The 19,862-nt window shown below is 36.4% G+C and overlaps 2 non-coding genes across 2 annotated transcripts; both read right to left on the bottom strand.

Moving 5' to 3' along the window:
* Window positions 1-13,632: 13,632 nt before the first annotated feature.
* On the bottom strand, window positions 13,633-13,716 carry Trnal-cag. The gene has a single exon. It is a non-coding gene; the product is annotated as a tRNA-Leu (tRNA).
* A 1,705-nt stretch (window positions 13,717-15,421) lies between these two features.
* Trnal-cag lies at window positions 15,422-15,505 on the bottom strand. The gene has a single exon. It is a non-coding gene; the product is annotated as a tRNA-Leu (tRNA).
* Between the last annotated feature and the right edge of the window lie 4,357 nt (window positions 15,506-19,862).

Genomic DNA, 19,862 nt, shown 5'->3' with positions numbered 1-19,862 from the left:
GCAGAAAAAGTAAATAACTTGGCACGCAATATGATATAAATTCCAGGAGAATTGACGTGGCCGGTCATAAAGCTGGCCTCGTGTGAATTTTTAGGATTTCACGTTGATCTCTGCCTGCATGACGAAGCTGCTTTATGAGCTGCTGCAATCTTTATGGGGACGCTCGACCAAATCAGGTCTTGATTGACAATTTATTTCTCGTTTCCATATGCATTCGCTTAGTTCGAAAATGCCCAATAAATACATTAATAATTCTACAGAATTAAGAATGAAAATTCATTCACTTTCGGACGTGAACGTAATTCTTCATGAAAATACAGCTGAGAAAATGTATAAAATTGCCACAAAAAAATCTTGGTCTTAAAGTAAGAACTCGGAAACTTTGGCCAAGTTCTCAGTAAGAATTGAGGCAGGAATTATGGGAAAATAAAAACAAAAAGAGGGAAAAGAATGCCTTCAGAGACTTAGGGCAGAGACTCGAATCATTCCCGAGTGTTTTTCAGCTAACATAACTACCTGGGAATTATCTGGTCTGTGTTTTGATGGGCGTTATTTACGCCACTTTGATCATTTTTGGGTGGTGAGCCCGTTACTTCGGCCGCTACTTTTATATAATTATCGGCATTGACCCTATTATTTATTTATTTTGCATGTTGTACGCATTGTAGTTCTGTTTATATATAATAAAGATATAAAGATATTAAAAATATCATTGGAATCTAAAATTTTGTCAAAATTATCAGCTTAAAACATTACTTAATAAGATTGAATAAAATACCGAAATTTATTTATTCATTACATTATTGAACAATATAGCTTATACCACAGTGATGCAAGTAAACAACCAATCTTTGATATTCACAATAAATACTTTGGAATCTGGAAAATTATTCTACCTGAATACTACTTTGAATCAACCCCAATGTCATCATTCAACCACATTGCTCATTTAATTAAATAGAACAAATCTAGAATAGCCATGGTTTCACACAAAATTATCCTACCTGAACACTACTTTACGTCATTTAACCCCATTGCTCAGTTAATTAAATTGAACAAATCTTGAATATTCAGGGTATCACACAACCTACGATGTAGTTTCTATCGCTGTTCACGCACGTTGCCGCATGCGAACGCATGCTAATGTCGCTCTGAGTTATGCGTGTTGCAACTTGCAATAGTTCAGAGAAGATTGTTCTCAACAAAAATACATTCCAAACGAACGGCTTCTGTTAGTGCAATATTGCGTTGCTGTCGCAGCGCATTCAAAATTTGTAGCATGAAATTTTCGTTTTTTATTTAAAAACAAATTTATTTCGCAGAGCGATGCAAAGCAAAAATACGTGTACACAGCAAACTTTAATATGGTAGAGCAGCATTTTTAATGTTATTTTAGTGTGAATTTATAACCATATTTCAGAGAGATGCAAAGCTAAAAGAAAAGGTTAATACTGCAAACTTTGAAAGCTAAAAGAAAAGGTTAATACTGCAAACTTTGAAAGCTAAAAGAAAAGGTTAATACTGCAAACTTTGTAATTGTTGCGCAGCATTTTTGTTGTTGCTTTAAAGTGAATATATAGCCATATTGTAGAGCGACGCAAAGCTAAAAGAAAAGGTTAATACTGCAAACTTTGTAATTGTTGCGCAGCATTTTTGTTGTTGCTTTAAAGTGAATTTATAGCCATATTGTAGAGCGACGCAAAGACGGAATTAACAATTGAACTCACGCAGACATATAAACTTATTCACTGAACTATTCAACGCGTGGTGACAGATGCAGATTACGAGTAAATGGTAATAGTTAAGGGAAACATAAGAAAACAATATCTTTGATATTATTGGTAAGACTCTAGACTAGCTGTACTTCATTGTTATTTTTCTGGCATCTTAGTTAATATTAAATTCTTATACCTAATATACATGAAATTGGTTGATAGTGATTAGAAGCAGTTTGTCTTAGAACAAAGTCAATTCTGCCGTAACAATACGGTTTGAAATTCACAAATTACAACTCTCGCAGTCAATAGTTTAAATATTGAGAGCTTATTGTGCAAAATTGAAATATATAGTCTTATTGGTAAAATATCCAAATTAACATAACATATGCTTATTGGTAAAATATTAAAATTAACATAACATAGGCTTATTGGTAAAATATCCAAATTAACATAACATATGCTTATTGGTAAAATATTAAAATTAACATAACATAGGCTTATTGGTAAAATATTCAAATTAACAGCGTGCGTATCTGCCGTCTTGATGCAGCATGACACAATCAGGCGGCATAGATGTAGCATTAATCGTGGTCACTGCGAAGTATTGATACAAAGAGCGAGATTGCCGAGAATAATTATAATGTTTAGCAATTATAACTAAACTGATGTTAGCAGCATGGTCGATTTCATAAATTCATAAGCAAGACTCCAGAAAGTAGCATGCACTTAATGTAACTAGAAAGATTTTTCACTCGGCATTCGATTGCAATATTTCATCTTGAGCGGCAGTTGCAGATGGATTTTGTACATTCTAAGCGATGGCAACTCGTCGTCAAATATGTTGCTGAAAGAACTTCAACACATGAAAATGCACGCCAATTCAACATGTGAAAATATACCTAAGATATATAAAGCGTGTATTGTATACTGTTCTCATTGCTAGGAGGGTGGTAGCGTAGCAGAAATGCAATACATGTCTTAACGTTTTGGCAAAATCACTCGGCCCTGAGATAAGTAATTGAAGCAATCAATTCACTCAAACTTGAGCTGAACACATGAATTCTGTAATATCTTGCATCGTTACATCCACTGCGCAAATGGGGTCAATATTTTAATTCAGAAACTAATAAATACAGCTAAATGACATTGCAACAGCCACTGGCTTGTGTAAAATTAGTATATTTCTCAACTTTGGTAGAGATCATTTTGCGTCAGTTATCGGTTAATTAGGTTTTTCAAACTCGGATAAACCCACATACCTTTATAATTATCACAACCAGTGCGCAGTTGTAAAGCAAGCATATTTTTGGAGTTTGGCGGAGACCCATGTCCATTAACGGTAGTAATCTGCTAATTATCTTATTCAAAAACTAACAAACCCACATACTTCAAATTATTACAGCCACTGCACAAGCGTAAATTTACCTATTTCTCTAGTCTAGCTGCGATCAAAGTTCGTTTCCTGCAGTTTGTTTACTGATTTCAAAAATGATAAAATTCACATTCTTTAAATTTTACAGCTATGCTTCTTGAACTATATACACAAACAATCGATTAAGAGTACATTTTTTCCAGCAATGAGTATGGGGTTGACTGATAAACCAAGGAATGATTCAAATAGAAATGTTTAATTTAAATGAAGAAAATAATACCTGTCCGGTATGCAGCAGACAAAACGCAGCCCTAGCTGTTGAGTTTGTAAATTAGGAGGAACACATACTAATGTGGCAGCAAGCAAAATGTCCTCCTTCCTTCCGATTCTCCTTCAGCTATTTGAATTGTTGGACACATACCATGACGCTAATCTGAAAATTTTGCAGCAAGTACCCCCATAACTTGCATGTTAAGCGTAAAACATACTACATCGACCGCTTGTGATGTTCATGTCTGACTGCTGAGAAAGCTTTCAAGCTACAGCATTTCTGTTCCTAGGAAGCCTTGTCGTTTATATACGCTAGTTCTAGGCGAGCTTCATTTCCGGCGCACGACAGGAGCTTGCCAAGACGAGCTCCTTGCCTGCAATTTCAATCCTTCATTTACATGTAATTTGTTTGTAATGACGTGGGAGCTCACGGCGTCCTACATCGATCTTTATTATTTCTCGCGTTACAATATTGATGAGATCCTAGTTAGCTTTCCTGCTCTGTTTTATCATGGAGTCCAATCTTAACCAAATAAAAGCTTGAACAGTTCCATGTTATTTCTGGTGCAATTTTTTTACCCCTATACTCAGAACTTATTTAAGATTTAGTGCAGAACTGACAATCGAGTTGAAATTACATTATCCGCCCGAATGCCAAACTGAATTACAAAACTTCGAAGCGTGGTTGACGATTGCCAGCCCTGAGCGATAACCAAGGGACGCTGGCTGAAGAATACAGCAAAAATTTCTGCCTCTGAGCATTGCGGAGGAACGTCGATGGCGGCTGCGTGGAACGACCAAAGCATGCGAGGTCGTCTTGGCTGTGTTCCAGGGTGATACTAACTCCAGGGCAATGAGGGAGAGACAGAGTTCCTTGTTGAAGCTGGGGCTTCGTGATGAGAATGATGCTGATGTTGGTATTTCTTGTTGAAGATGGAGCCTTCTGAGACTGGTTCTTTTGATGGTGTTCTAGGAAACTGTCAAACTGAGTATACTGACTATACAATTGAAATATTTTTAGGTATACTTTGTGACTCAACTAAAAAGCTGCAGAACTTAAAGTTGATGACTTTTCAATCATTTCTTTCAGGTCATAAATTTTCTCCTAAAATGCGACTAGAAAACTTGGTAGAATTGCATGAAATTGTAATTATTTCCAATCAAGAATACATATAGGCCAAATCGCTACAGTAATTTTTAAACTCCAAAGATCCAAAATCTAAATGGTCACAATTTCCACGACTTTATTCTTTTTAAAAGTTCCTGATTTTCTACAGCATCCATGAGCGTATGAATAATAGCCCGTGTCATTACCCTCCGTGCAACGTGTTGACATGAGCGCGAGGGCAGCGCTCGTCAAACAATCGTAAAGTTTATCGTCATCATGTGCAGCGGTCGGGGGTTTTCCGGCAGAAAGACCGGCAGAAAGACCGGTTCTTCACTGCCAGCAGCAGCCCGAATATTGAGCAGAAAACCGTCGTCTTATGTAAAGCAGATTAGACGAGTGCTTTTTACGCGAAGGCCGCGCGGAATCCCAATATTGAGACTAAGTGATCGAAAATTTTTAAGAGGTTAGAGAGTTTCTTGAGGTAGGAATTACTGATTTATGACATTAGGACCACCCTAAACCTTTCTCGTATTTTCGCTTAGAAGTTTTATACACATTTTGCATGTAATATCAGTAACATTTATTTTCGTAGTTGGCAACTGGTACAATAGTTGATAAAAACAATATATGATACAATTGTAAAAACATTTATTGACATTTAAAATTTCAAGGAATGCTATAAATATCACTATCAACTCGCATTATTTACTCGGCAAACCACACCTAATTCTGAGCTCCAACCCGCAGTTCCCGTTACTCCAAAATAATTCCGCTGGACACAAAGTTGGGTCTAGAAGTTTGCAGCTGTTGGGTCGCGAGGTTTGGACTCCAATATAATACAGTGAACAAATGCCGCGACCGAAGGGTGGAATGGAACGGAAAACTGTCGGTTTCCGACCGGTTGGAGCGACAGACGCCTTTGAGGGTGTCGTAGTATATAGCGCCACGGAACGAGATCCCGACTCTCTTTTAAATCGCATAGATACTGAATTTAGAGGGCACCCTGGCCCCAACTGACATATGGAAACAAATTGGAAAGTTTGTGACGAAACAATATGACTTTTTTATTCTGGAAAAATATCTTTAAAATGTTCACTAAACAGAAAAACTGCTTTTTCTCATTAATATTAATGGGATGCTCAAACGAGCTTCCTTCCGGTACCAAATGAGCCATTATTATAATTTGAAATCATCCTGTACTTCTTCGAGCTTCTTTTTAAAATTCAGCGATAACCCTTTGACATGGCTATAGAAATGCTCGGATCTAAGCTGGAAACGTCTAAAAATTCAAATATCTACTTTCAATCACATTGTAAATTCACTACCAAAGGAATTATACATTTAATCGGTCATTAGTTGTTTTGCATGTATATACTTAATAATACCTGATAATATAAATCATCTAATTCTCTGGTCATCAAACGCACGTGTATAAACTTAATAATGCATGTATAGAGCGGTCTCAGCCTTTACTTGACCGTAGGCCTGGCAGGCCTCAACATGGCAGATCATTCACAGCGTTTTGCGGTTTCGAACTCGCAACTCACTGCCCCAATTTTTGTTTCGCATAACCGCCTGGCGTTTCAAACCCGTACCTCTCTGCTCAAATCTTGGTACTCTGAATTGCAACACTGGACCACCCTGCATGCAACACCGCATTATGATAAAAAATATTCACATACTAAACACGTTTCTCATTCTAGATGACATTCAAGCGCTTGCCTGTTAACACTTCTGTATGCAACTCTAAGCACAAACTTGTATTTTTCTGAAACAGCGAACCCCTGTGCGCTAAAAAATACCCATGTGGGCGAACGGTGGTAATTACTGAAGAGCAAACTGTGGCACGCGGCTGCCGTAGAGTTTTAGAGGCCAATACATCGCTGAGCCGCTAGGATTACTTGCTTGTAATGAAGAGCCACGCCGGCGTGCTTCATTAGAGGTGCTGAGCGCTGGGCACAGTTTAGGGGAGTGCTCAAGAGGCTTAATTTATGGTATTACTTAGGTATCAGAATTAGGGTATGATTTATGACGTGGTGTTTAGAGGAGTGCTCGTGTGGCGGAATGGAAGGTACTGCTTTGGTGTCAGGTGTGGGGCCAAATTGCGTTGATGGTCGTTAAGGGACTAATAATTATTTAGGATAGCAGTTTGTGTCAAGTAGTTAAAGATTTTAGGTGTGATGATAGAAGTGTACAATACATTAGTGTATAGGATTGTAAATTTCCTATATTTTCAGTGATGAGGAAGGCTGTAAGCCTGTAACATACTATATGGTAGAGCTCCCACTAATATCCGATGCTTCTGATACTAATACCTAACTATGCTACTAGCAATGATAGTTCAGTACTCTGAGGCCAGCACGATGATGTTGATCAGTAGCCCAGGGCAGAGCCTTCATTCAGCCGCACGGCCGGCAGTGACTGGCTCTAATTAGGCGCGTCTAAGCGACATTACCTTATCCAGGGAAATCTGAATAAGTTGCGTGTGCTGAAGCGGAATATCTCGAGTTAATTTTAATTTTGTAAACACAGAGGTAAATATTTGTTGGTGTTTTAAATATGGCGCCCGATTTAAAAAAAATATAATGAGCGAGGAATGATGAGAAGTTCACTGTAAATGAATTGCAAGGAATGAATTCCTTTATTAATTGCAAATAAATATATATTACGAAAATTCAAGACCTTGAGAGCAATTCTTTTTACAAATCTTAAGCACGGGAGTCGTCACTGGATAAAATTTCATCTCATAGTTTTTATCTCATAGTTTTAGGAGCGATGAGGAAATTTATTAAACCGATTATCATGCAAATGTCTTTTGTGACATTTTGCAATAAAATGTTGCTAAACATGAAACACAACCACATGATTTTGCTAAAAATCATGTGGTTTCTTGCAAAATAAAATATCTATCAGAAGTTAGAGTCTCTGGCTTAGCCGCATTCAAAATAGTCTGCAGAAAATTATATACATTTTTCTGGATAATTTTCAACTTTCTTCGAAAATTCGGGATAAGCTAGAAATTTCGACATGAGCTATGTACTTACTCGTATGCTCTCATATTTCTGCTCAGAATAAAAAAAATAATGTCACAAAATTCATCAGCTGTCTCGCATCACGGGCATCACTCTTCCTTCCGGCACCAGATTTCATCACATTGGCATGCATTACAATTATATTGATGCTACCACGCTTTTGCTCTCGATGCGAAGTGCTTTGCACGATTAACATCCGGCCACTGATAACCTGCCATATTAATAAGAAGGGTTTATATATTACTCTGCAGGGTTTTCATGTTATCCTACGGGGTTTAGCTGTTCTTTCCTAATAGACAGTAAAATTTGTAAACCTAATAGACAATAAAATTTGTAAAGTCACTATAGTACTGGAAACCATGTCTCAATGAAAGGCCCACATGCAGCTTCACATCGTCACTTCTGGCGATAGGCTCAAATATTCCCGATTCACTTCGAGGCCTCATAAAAAAAATAGTTGAATTTTCATTCTTTTTTGGAGGAATTGGAGGAGAACCGAATAGAATTGGAGAACCAAATTTTAAAACGGCCACACTGATTTCTATGCCATTAATGTAGCCACTGCGCAGCTAAAGAGTGAATGTATTACTTGGGTTAGTACTTATATTATCAGTCTGCTTATATCGCAAGTTCACAAGGAATTTAAAAGCAAAGTTAACGCCAAGCAAATTCACCATATCGATATTGAAAATGTTTCGGAGTCCAGCTCCATCATCAGTTCGACCATCTAAAAATGATTAAAATCATTTTATAAGTCAAAACAGTAACTTTTAATCATTTTTAGATTGTCGAACTGATGATGGAGCTGGACTCCGAAACGTTTTCAATATCGATATGGTGAATTTGCTTGGCGTTTTCTTTGCTTTTAAATTCCTTGTGAACTCGGGTTAGGTGATATTCGGGGTTTAATCATAATGATTATTACAGGAAAATTTGAGAAATCTTCGAACTAATATCCATAAAACTCATGCAGTCACTGCTCAGTTGTAGTACTTATATTATCAGTCTGCTTATATCGCAAGTTCACAAGGAATTTAAAAGCAAAGATAACGCCAAGCAAATTCACCATATCGATATTGAAAACGTTTCGGAGACCAGCTCCTTCATCAGTTCGACCATCTAAAAATGATTAAAATCATTTCATAAGTCAAAACAGTAACTTTTAATCATATTTAGATTGTCGAACTGATGATGGAGCTGGACTCCGAAACGTTTTCAATAACGATATGGTGAATTTGCTTGGCGTTTTCTTTGCTTTTAAGTTCCTTGTGAACTCGGGTTAGGTGATATTCGGGGTTTAATCATAATGATTATCACAGGAAAATTTGAAATCTTCGAACTAATATCCATAAAACTCATGCAGTCACTGCTCAGTTGAGAAAAGATTAAAATTCTCGAGTTAGGTGTTATTTGATATTGAATCCAAGTTTTGAACGGATCACGTTGAGTTGAAGTTAAAAGTTTATACAAACTAATTCTAAGTTAGAAACGGCTGGACTGAAACACGTGAAATATAATCAGTACTTCTGCTGTTTTTTAATAAATAAATTTCTACGTTTTGAGGAATTTTCAAGTTAAATTAAAAAATTAAATAATACGTTTCATAGTTATAAACGTCTGAACTGACACTCGTAAAATTTATAGCGACGTTTTGTTGTTATACAGTAAAAAAATTTCTAGGTTTGAAAGTGTTTTTAAGTTGAATTTAAAAAGTTGTTAATTCAAACTTAAATTCAAAAATGCTTGAAGTGACACTTGTAAAATTTGAGCAGCACTTTTGCTGTTCTAAATTGAACCGATTTCTGGTATTGGGAAAATTTTCGAGTTGAATCTAAGAAACTATGTATTTGGACAGCATTTGAACATACATTGTTGGTGAATCATGAAAGTTATTACCGATAATACTATTTTGAAACGGCCGTACGAACTCCTAACCAAAAAAGTTATATCGGGCTAAAATCCTTCATAATTATTTTAGATTTTAAAAATTAAAATGGATAAAATTTCTTTTAAGTTGACCGCGAATCTATACCATGAACCCGCTACCAGACAAGACCAACTAATAAATTGTAAAGAGCCTCGCTCACGAGGAAATTCAGTCCACCTTCTATATAGGTATTATCTATATAGTTTTCCTCACAGTATCACGGTAGCTTTCAAAATCTCTAAATATGAACATGTTATTGCTGGCCGCTCTGAAACTTTGGAGTAAGCTGATGAATTTCCAAGCTGAGCCATGCATGGTTGTTTTAAAACGACATAGCTACCGTAGCAAGTATCCTAAAGTTATATATAACTACCACTAATCTCAATGTAATTAAATACATATTGGGAAAGCATTCAGGTACCAAAGCTGGATGTTGAAACATTTTAGAGAGAAGAGTACTCAATATTAAGGGCATGAATACATGTCAGAAAAATATAATGTGGTATATAAATCGGAATAGCCATCAATTCCTCTATAGGCACAGCCGTTTTTAGAGCATTTTCTCATTTATGGAAAAATGGCGCTATTGTGCTCGTAATTTTCGTCCTTTTGTCTGTCTGTCCGTCCGTGACTTCACGTTTTCGTCGACGAGAAAATCGCTCTCTGTCACTCACTGCAGTGAGTACTGATCGAGTTATATTTTTTTCAATTCATTAGGTATCTCTGAACAAATTATTGATCCTGAAAATATTTTAGAATATTAACCGTACGCGGTAGTAGCAAAACTGTCCTTATTGTGTGGGCTAGCAAGTATTAAGTAATTCAATAGTTATTGTTTATCAAAACTACAGCTTTTCGTTATTTCACGATTAGTTGTAGTGAAGCTACGATGCAATTTATGTATGCAATGGAAAATTAGAATAAAAGATTGACGATGTTTTAAAACAGTGGTTCCCAATGTGGGCGATATCGCCCCCCTGGGGGTGGTGGAAAGATCTGGGGGTGGGCGGTGAGGAAGAAAGGGGGCAGTAAGGGGGTGGCAGTCCGCGAAGTCGAAGTCAGAAGTTCGTACGTTTGCTTGGTGATTTGTACACAACACGTGCAGAACATGACTCCGACTCGAATAAATTTTCACGAGCTAAAAATCACCGTTTGGTAGTTAAGAATTTATATTCAAAATATCGTTCAAATCATACAACTCCCGAATGAAGGCGAAATTTAAAATTTTTTAACGAGCTAAACATCACCGTTAGGTCCTAATGAATGCGTGCTCAAAGTTTTTTCGAGCTGCGTTCATTAGTTTGGGAGATATACCTTGGTCACTGAATTTAGAGATTGGCCGTAAGACGGCTGGGAGACCGGTCACGAGTCCGGCCGTAAATTTGTCTGAGCCGTCCTGAATTTCCAGTGCTGAAACAGTTAAAACTGTAAAAATATATTGGTTTGCTAAATAGTTCTCTATTTGTGAAATACAAATTTGTGTTTAGCCTCTCTCTCTTAAAATTTCAGCATACTAAATATCAAGAAATAGGCGTTTGTTTTTGTATGTCTCTGTAGAGGGCTCTTAAATGTTGTTCATTGCACAGCCCTACAATATAATTCATATGTATATTCATTTACAAAATTTAACTATCTATCAGAAAACTTTCAAGCGTTTTAGTCTGAAATAGGTTATAATTCGGTCATCTCATCCATCACTTCTGTTTATGTTCAACTATTAAATAAGCAGTTACCTTAAATTTCAAACAGTTAATGTGACGGACTAATCTCACTGTGGGAATTTTACCATGACTAAAATACCATTACACATCAACTCAAAAATACTTACTTAGACTAATAGAATGCGTGAAGAAGATATCACTTAATACGGAAGTAAATATGAAACATAATTTTTCTTAATGAGCGTAAATAGCAAAATAAAATTTTCTAAAACACGATGAAATCCCAAAATATAATCTCTTAGGGCAGAAAAAATAATATTATTTTTTTTAAATATTATTTATCATTAATATTAAAAAGATTCTCTTAATATAAAGGGAAAAAGACACACGTCAGATAACAAATGAAGCAATATTGAGCCCTCAAATCAATTTTTGTTTGCCATGACGGGTTTTGATGTTTCTTCGCGCACGTCACCAAACAATGGAAACTCCTGAAGAAATGCTTGTTCACGAGCGCCACGATTGAAAGGCTCAGGCGAGAAATATGTGACATCTCGTCAATAAATAGCCTCAACTTTTTCTCCCTCTTTTCGGCAGAAAAACTCAACTCGAAAGTTCTCGAATTTATATCAGAGAGAAAATTTCGTCGGACATATTTGAACAGATTCCTCCACAAACACGAACACGATTTCCGTAGAGATTTTGCGAATAGTGGAAGCAGCTTGCGTCCTTGAAAAGAGTTTGAGTGCGATGAAAAAGTTTTGAGTGTCTGTGCCTGGTAATATCACGAAAAATTCTCTTTGCTTCCGAAAGTTCTACGAAAATTGAACTCCTGCTGAAGAGCAAGAATTAGAGCCAGAGCGAAAATTGTTGGACGGATGGACATAATCGAAATTTTTTTTTAGTAGAAAACTTCAAAATCGTACATTTGCCTTCATCGATGAAAGTATAGTTTTCGTTATAAACAACGCTAGAATTTGCAAGGTGATGTTTGGAAATTAATTCAAATTCACTTATGAACTTAAATGTGAGAATATTAGTCATATTCACATAAAATAATTGATAAAAGTATTGGCAATTCAAAGTGCGAAGTCGACTAAAAAAGCATTGCAAATTAATGACGTTTTAGCGGTAATTTTTCAATGTTACAATGTTCTTGAACTCGAAAATTACTTTCATTTTTTGTGTGTATAATTTTGCGATGAACAAAATATTTGATCTTTTTTGTAATAATAAATGTTTAAATGATTAAATCGATAATGAAGTCTCTGAACAAATTTTGCACCGGTATATATTTTTAAAAATCTATTTAGCACCAACGAGACTGAAAAGATAAATGAAGTGCATCGTGTTATCCAATTCTTATAAAACAAGTGCAAAAAAAAATAATTACTTATATTTGCGACATTCGACCCACGATGGCCAGCCATAATCTTCCGATGATTTTCTTTCGAGTTCTGATCTTCAACTTAAAACATGTCAGTATATATAAAGAACGCGAAGCTTCATTATATTTCTATTTTAATCAAGCCTGGCGAAACTTTGCAACAAGTTGCACTTAAAAGAGCTCAGCTTCGCGACTTGAGACCTAACATCAAACTTTTACTTAGATCGCTCGTGCAGAAATGTACTTGAGAGTTTGCAAAGTTTTTAAATTGTGGGATCTAAATTCGAATCTAAATTTTCTTATTTGAATCCAATGACACGGGTTTATTTTATATCACCTTATTTTATTGATTTTCCCTGCTCCAACTTCAAAGTTTTTTAACCAGTCTGTGAATTCGGACGCCAATCTTCCAACTATCGATTGGACCAAACTGTTAGCGTATAGAGAAACTCTGCTGTGGTTATGTCCTCGTCAAAACTTGCTTGTCATCAACTAATGCAGAAATAAACTAGGAAAATTCATAAACCTTACCACCCTATTTCTAATGGCAGCGATAATATATAGTGGTATACCAGGCAAATGGAGCGATACAGACCATTCTACCTACTGTTCGATGATCATTAGAAATGGAAACCATCAAACTTTCACGTGTAAAATAAAAATAAAATATTGTGCATTCCTCACATTAATCTAGTAAATGACTGGTGCCACTACGACTGATCATAAAGAACTCTTCAGACAACTGGCATAAATATTCGAAACAGAATACATATTTTCAGAATATTAGAGTTACCACTGCGCCAACGCAGAATAATAGTGCAGATACATAGGTTATTTTGACGCTAGTTTGTAAATACAAAACCTTTCGGTGATCGCTTATAACGTAAATATCATAATAAATTCATGCCTAATCTTTAATCAAGTAATTTTACTTAAAATTGTATATGACGTTAGTCAAGTTTACTTTTCAATGCTTGAAAATTGCTTCTTTTGGAAAAACCCAAGACTAAAACCTAAGTAATGGTTTTTTCAGTTTTAAGCGATTCCGTCTATCTGGTCTCCATGTCGTTCGTGTGTTGCTCCACCTCGAAATTTCTTTCCATCAAAAAGACAAGGCGAGCATAAAGAAAATGTTTAGCCGTTTAGCAAAGAGAAGATGTCAGAAGTGGGATTCGAACCCACGCCTGGAGAACCAGACTGCGACCTGAACGCAGCGCCTTAGACCGCTCGGCCATCCTGACTCTATCGTTGGTTTATATGATTATTATTATCTTTATTATACATATGATTGAAAGCGTTACCTCGAGTATCTTAAAGACTGTTACTTTATTATTTGGCACAGCGAGATTAGCAGCGTAATAAACTTATTCAACATTCTTTTAAATTTCGTACCCTACACAACTAACGTCAAGAAATCAAATGTTAAGTGTAGACTGTAGAGGCATGGATACATGATATTTACTAACAAGAGTTTGTCTTTGAAAATTATGTTGAGATAATGCAGCTAATAGGCATCGACAAAGATCCAGAAATTCAGCCAGAAATTCAAATCAAATTGTTATAATGTCCTCTACTGATCATTCATCAGTCTTCTATGTCATTGCTCCGAAAATATCCTCGTGTTGTGTTCCTTTCGAAACATTTTATAATAATTAAATTTTACTGTCAAACTCCCAGAAATGAAATAATAACAAAACTCTATCGCCTTCCAATTGTCGACTATCGTCCAATTAACGCCTAAGAAATTAATTTTAAAGTAGTTAGGCCTCACGTAACTTTGTTTCTAATCAACGTGCGTAGGGCAGTTTAATTTGCATCCAATTGTCGTCTACGGAACACAATTATCACTCAATTAGCCCAAGTTACACTGCTATTGAGATCGCGTAGTATTTATTCATATTTCCTGTCAGTTACGCTCACTTAACCAAGCTCCCTTTAATTAGCTCAAAAATATTCATTGTTTTCAGTCAATTACCCTCACTTGACATAATGTTTTGTTAATTATCCCAGAAATATATCGTACAGTCACTTACCCCAATATTTCGTCAATTAGAACTAAAATAGACCGTATTTTTAGCTCAATGTAACTTCATGCCAATTTTCCCCACTAGACTACATTAGCAACCAGTTAAGCCCAGTTAATTATCACCCAATAATCCCATGTAGGCCAATTATCACTCGCTGAACCTCTTGTCCAGTCAATTAGAGTTCACTGAGAACCAACTAGCAGGCATTGCGATGAGCAGGAGTAACGCTGAGTTTGCTGTCACCGTCACCCCAATTCATGGCGCGCACTGTTGTCTCTGCTGCAATTTATTCCTACGTCTTTACAAATCTCAGTCGGCTCATCAGTGGCCATCACCAGCCATATGGCTGGCCACCAATATGCCACCAATAATTTAACCGTTGGTTTGATTTTCAGCCGCTATTCTCTGAGACCGGAAATCATTTTGCCATTAATTTTGCCCGCTTGGCTCAGTTTGTCGGTGTTTGTTCTCGCAGGTTCGTCGCTCGACAAGGTCTGCAGCGGCGCGCGCGCTGCCCAAACGAAATCCTTGTCTCAATTTATTCGGGACCTTTCATCTTCCAGGCAGCGAAAACTGCAGGATTGTTAACATGTTGCGCATAAGTCGATTCTTCAAATAATTTAATATTGAAAAGTGAGTTAAGACGGATGACAGCAATCACTCAAAATTGCAAATTCCAAAAAGATGGAGTTGAAAAATTAATCCGGTTAAAAAATATTATTAATGACCGCGATTGTCAAAATGGCGATAGAAAATCGCAAATAAAAACAACATTCAGAACAATCTAAAACTAATTTTGACTAAGACTGGACCTTGTGCGCTATAGTTCTATTTTATTTTAATTAAGTGAAGAATCCGTTGTTGCCATCAGTCGCTGGAGAGCCGTCGGTAAAAATCAGAAGGGAAGTCTTTTCGAAATTGTCAGAAGTGGGATTCGAACCCACGCCTGGAGAACCAGACTGCGACCTGAACGCAGCGCCTTAGACCGCTCGGCCATCCTGACTCTATCGTTGGTTTATATGATTATTATTATCTTTATTATACATATGATTGAAAGCGTTACCTCGAGTATCTTAAAGACTGTTACTTTATTATTTGGCACAGCGAGATTAGCAGCGTAATAAACTTATTCAACATTCTTTTAAATTTCGTACCCTACACAACTAACGTCAAGAAATCAAATGTTAAGTGTAGACTGTAGAGGCATGGATACATGATATTTACTAACAAGAGTTTGTCTTTGAAAATTATGTTGAGATAATGCAGCTAATAGGCATCGACAAAGATCCAGAAATTCAGCCAGAAATTCAAATCAAATTGTTATAATGTCCTCTACTGATCATTCATCAGTCTTCTATGTCATTGCTCCGAAAATATCCTCGTGTTGTGTTCCTTTCGAAACATTTTATAATAATTAAATTTTACTGTCAAACTCCCAGAAATGAAATAATAACAAAACTCTATCGCCTTCCAATTGTCGACTATCGTCCAATTAACGCATACGAAATTAATTTTAAAGTAGTTAGGCCTCACGTAACTTTGTTTCTAATCAACGTGCGTAGGGCAGTTTAATTTGCATCCAATTGTCGTCTACGGAACACAATTATCACTCAATTAGCCCAAGTTACACTGCTATTGAGATCGCGTAGTATTTATTCATATTTCCTGTCAGTTACGCTCGCTTAACCAAGCCCTCTTCAATTAGCTCCAAAATATTCATTGTTTTCAGTCAATTACCCTCACTTGACATAATGTTTTGTTAATTATCCCAGAAATATATCGTACAGTCACTTACCCCAATATTTCGTCAATTAGAACTAAAATAGACCGTATTTTTAGCTCAATGTAACTTCATGCCAATTTTCCCCACTAGACTACATTAGCAACCAGTTAAGCCCAGTTAATTATCACCCAATAATCCCATGTAGGCCAATTATCACTCGCTGAACCTCTTGTCCAGTCAATTAGAGTTCACTGAGAACCAACTACAGAAGTGCCACGGCATTGCGATGAGCACGAGTAACGCTGAGTTTGCTGTCACCGTCACCCCAATTCACGGCGCGCACTGTTGTCTCTGCTGCAATTTATTCCTACGTCTTTACAAATCTCAGTCGGCTCATCAGTGGCCATCACCAGCCATATGGCTGGCCACCAATATGCCACCAATAATTTAACCGTTGGTTTGATTTTCAGCCGCTATTCTCTGAGACCGGAAATCATTTTGCCATTAATTTTGCCCGCTTGGCTCAGTTTGTCGGTGTTTGTTCTCGCAGGTTCGTCGCTCGACAAGGTCTGCAGCGGCGCGCGCGCTGCCCAAACGAAATCCTTGTCTCAATTTATTCGGGACCTTTCATCTTCCAGGCAGCGAAAACTGCAGGATTGTTAACATGTTGCGCATAAGTCGATTCTTCAAATAATTCAATATTGAAAAGTGAGTTCAGACGGATGACAGCAATCACTCAAAATTGCAAATTCCAAAAATATGGAGTTGAAAAATTAATCCGGTTAAAAAATATTATTAATGACCGCGATTGTCAAAATGGCGATAGAAAATCGCAAATAAAAACAACATTCAGAACAATCTAAAACTAATTTTGACTAAGACTGGACCTTGTGCGCTATAGTTCTATTTTATTTTAATTAAGTGAAGAATCCGTTGTTGCCATCAGTCGCTGGGGACCCGTTGGCAAAAATCAGAAGGGAAGTCTTTTCGAAAGTAATTTTATTCTCGCGTTGGAACTGACGCGCTCGTTGGAGGAGTCTGGGGTAAAATTTCGAGTCGCAAATGAGAATCTGGGGTAAAAATAAGGGCGACTTCTTACCACGTAAGTGAACTACCTAGTATAATTGGCTCTGAAACGAAGAAACTAATGCATTTAAATGAGATGATTAAGCATTTGAATAAACACTAACCTTACTTTTATATAATTATCGTTTTCCTTAGAATCGTTACCTCATATTTACCAAGTTAACTTATCTCGAAGCAATACTCTAAAATTTGCGTAAATAACAGTAATTTAGTAATATATTTGCTAAACACCAGAAAAAATTCTAATAAACAGTAGAAAAAACCTACCAGTTCACGTATTTGAATTCTAATTAATTAAAAGCCTTATCATTATCAATTGAACTGAGTTTCATTAACATTTGATCTCATATTCCCGGTTATATTTCCCATGTAGCCTAAGTTAGCTCAAGCTCGTACACTTTCTTCCCAAATAACATTATTTTTAATTAATTTGTCGTTGAATTTCAACTAAATTTTTGTTACCTTAGACCACCATAAAGACGAAAAAAATTTCACGCAAAATTCAGCTCAACATTTTTAAATCATCGTTTGGTGTAACTCGAGAAGATTATCTACAATTATTGTCATGGACAATAATTCAATGATCAATTTATTACATAGTACAAAAAATCTGATCTGATGTCAGGTTAACATATCTAAATGATGAAATACAGCCAGCATTCCGCAAAATCCTCTTTTTTCTTGCAATTAAACTGATTTATATCCAGGCAATTATTTTAGTTCTAGTTAAATTAATGCTCAAATTTAAATTTTAGTTCCAAATGAATCAGAAACGCTCAACTTTCAACCTTTGTTAATATGCATCCTGAAATACATACATTCTCTTGAATAATTACAGATGCCATCAGTTAAATCAAATAGTTCCATTTAAAAAGGATTTCCACGCGCACACCTCCCACTGCAAATGAATTAAACATTACCGTCGCCTACACACTGGATGTCCCTTTATTCCATTTGGTTATTAAGCTGCAGTAACTTTTCTGCGACCCTAAACAAACACCTTACTGAAGCCAATTGAAATCTGTTACCGAGTTTTTGAATGACTCGTCGTCAATATTTGTGGCCTTAATGCACGCGACTATTTTGCTTAAAATTAGCATAGAGTGAGGGGTAATTCAGGTTATGGATAATGTAGAAGATTCCTCGGAGTAAAGCAGATGCGCGGATTCAACTTGATTATTTACCGTAAAATAAACTAGATATGCGGCAGAAACTATAATATTGTGAACATTATGTAGTTCTTAAAATTTGCCGATAAATTCATAAAACGGAATAACAAGATTTTTCCGAGAACGCTGATATTGAAGGATTATTACTCGCCACTCACTAGCTTCTCAGCGCGTGAATTTCGTATCTGAATATCATACTGATGAAAGATGAAAATCTAGGTTGCGAAAAAATCCCACATCAAAAAATGCAGAAGTGGCTCTGTTTTTTTCTCAGTCTGCATTTATCGAATTGAGAAACAGTCCAATTAATTGTTATATAAAGAGGATTTTTTTCGAATATATGATTTTTTTCTGTTGACACGTTATTCTTTCAGCTCCTGAACTCTGATTGCAGCTGTAATCTGTCAAAGAATCGCTTATTAACACATGTTTCAGTATCTTTTAAATTTCAATTAAACTTGAAACTGGTTGAATTTGAATATCTTAGCTCATATTAAATTATTATTCATAGTTTATCATTGAATAATTTATTCACGAACGTTTATCCTCTTTTTGGTACACTGATTGTTGTTTCTAGGAGAGACGATAGTGAAAGTGGAGTGATCGATGAACGGTAAAATTTTGTTTCCCATTATATAAATTTTCTATGGAAATTATAAAATTCATAAGCAGTTGAAACTCTAATTCAGAATTCGGGAAATGTTTTCACCAATTCTCTCGTTATCATTCACAACTGCATTATGTCTTTATCATAACGCATCATTTTCTGACACACTGAATTTCCAGCCTATTTCACAGTTATTATTGCTGCTGAGAATGCATGACAATTTTGAACAATAAAGCCAGGATCATTATCGGTCCTCTACAGAACAAGGAATTTTCCAAAGCTCGTCTTCGCAAGAACGCCTCGCGTGGAGGAAGAAATCTTCTCGATGCAGGACGGGGCGCTCAATATTCATGGCAAAGCAATTGGCGCCTGATCGCTACTTACCGCAGCCGCATGAGATGCCGAGTGAACATCTGCATATATGCGGTATTCCTACACATATTGTGTTATTGTAGCGCTGCTGAAATTGCGATTGTGTTTTAAACGCTGAGTGCCGCTGAGTAAACATGGGGAAACTTGAAAATATTCATGAAGATATTTCCGGACGAATGTTTTGCTGCAAGTGGATCTTACGTTAAATGCTCCATGGAGTCAAGTGTACATGACGGTGTGTGCCCATTGATGGATAAAGGTTATATCTATAATGAAAATATCTAGAGGAATGAGCTGAAGAAATTTTGGAAGAAAATAATGTCCGGTAACATGCACACCGTCATCATGCAGAATCTGTCTTATCTTGTCAAGCTGTTGACCTGCGAGCACCAGCACATATAAC

The sequence above is a fragment of the Hyalella azteca genome, unplaced genomic scaffold (assembly GCF_000764305.2).
Source record: "Hyalella azteca isolate HAZT.00-mixed unplaced genomic scaffold, Hazt_2.0.2 contig17016, whole genome shotgun sequence".
Classification (NCBI taxonomy): domain Eukaryota; kingdom Metazoa; phylum Arthropoda; class Malacostraca; order Amphipoda; family Hyalellidae; genus Hyalella; species Hyalella azteca.
The sequence above is the reverse complement of the archived record's forward strand: the minus strand, read 5'-3'. Positions and strand labels throughout refer to the sequence as shown.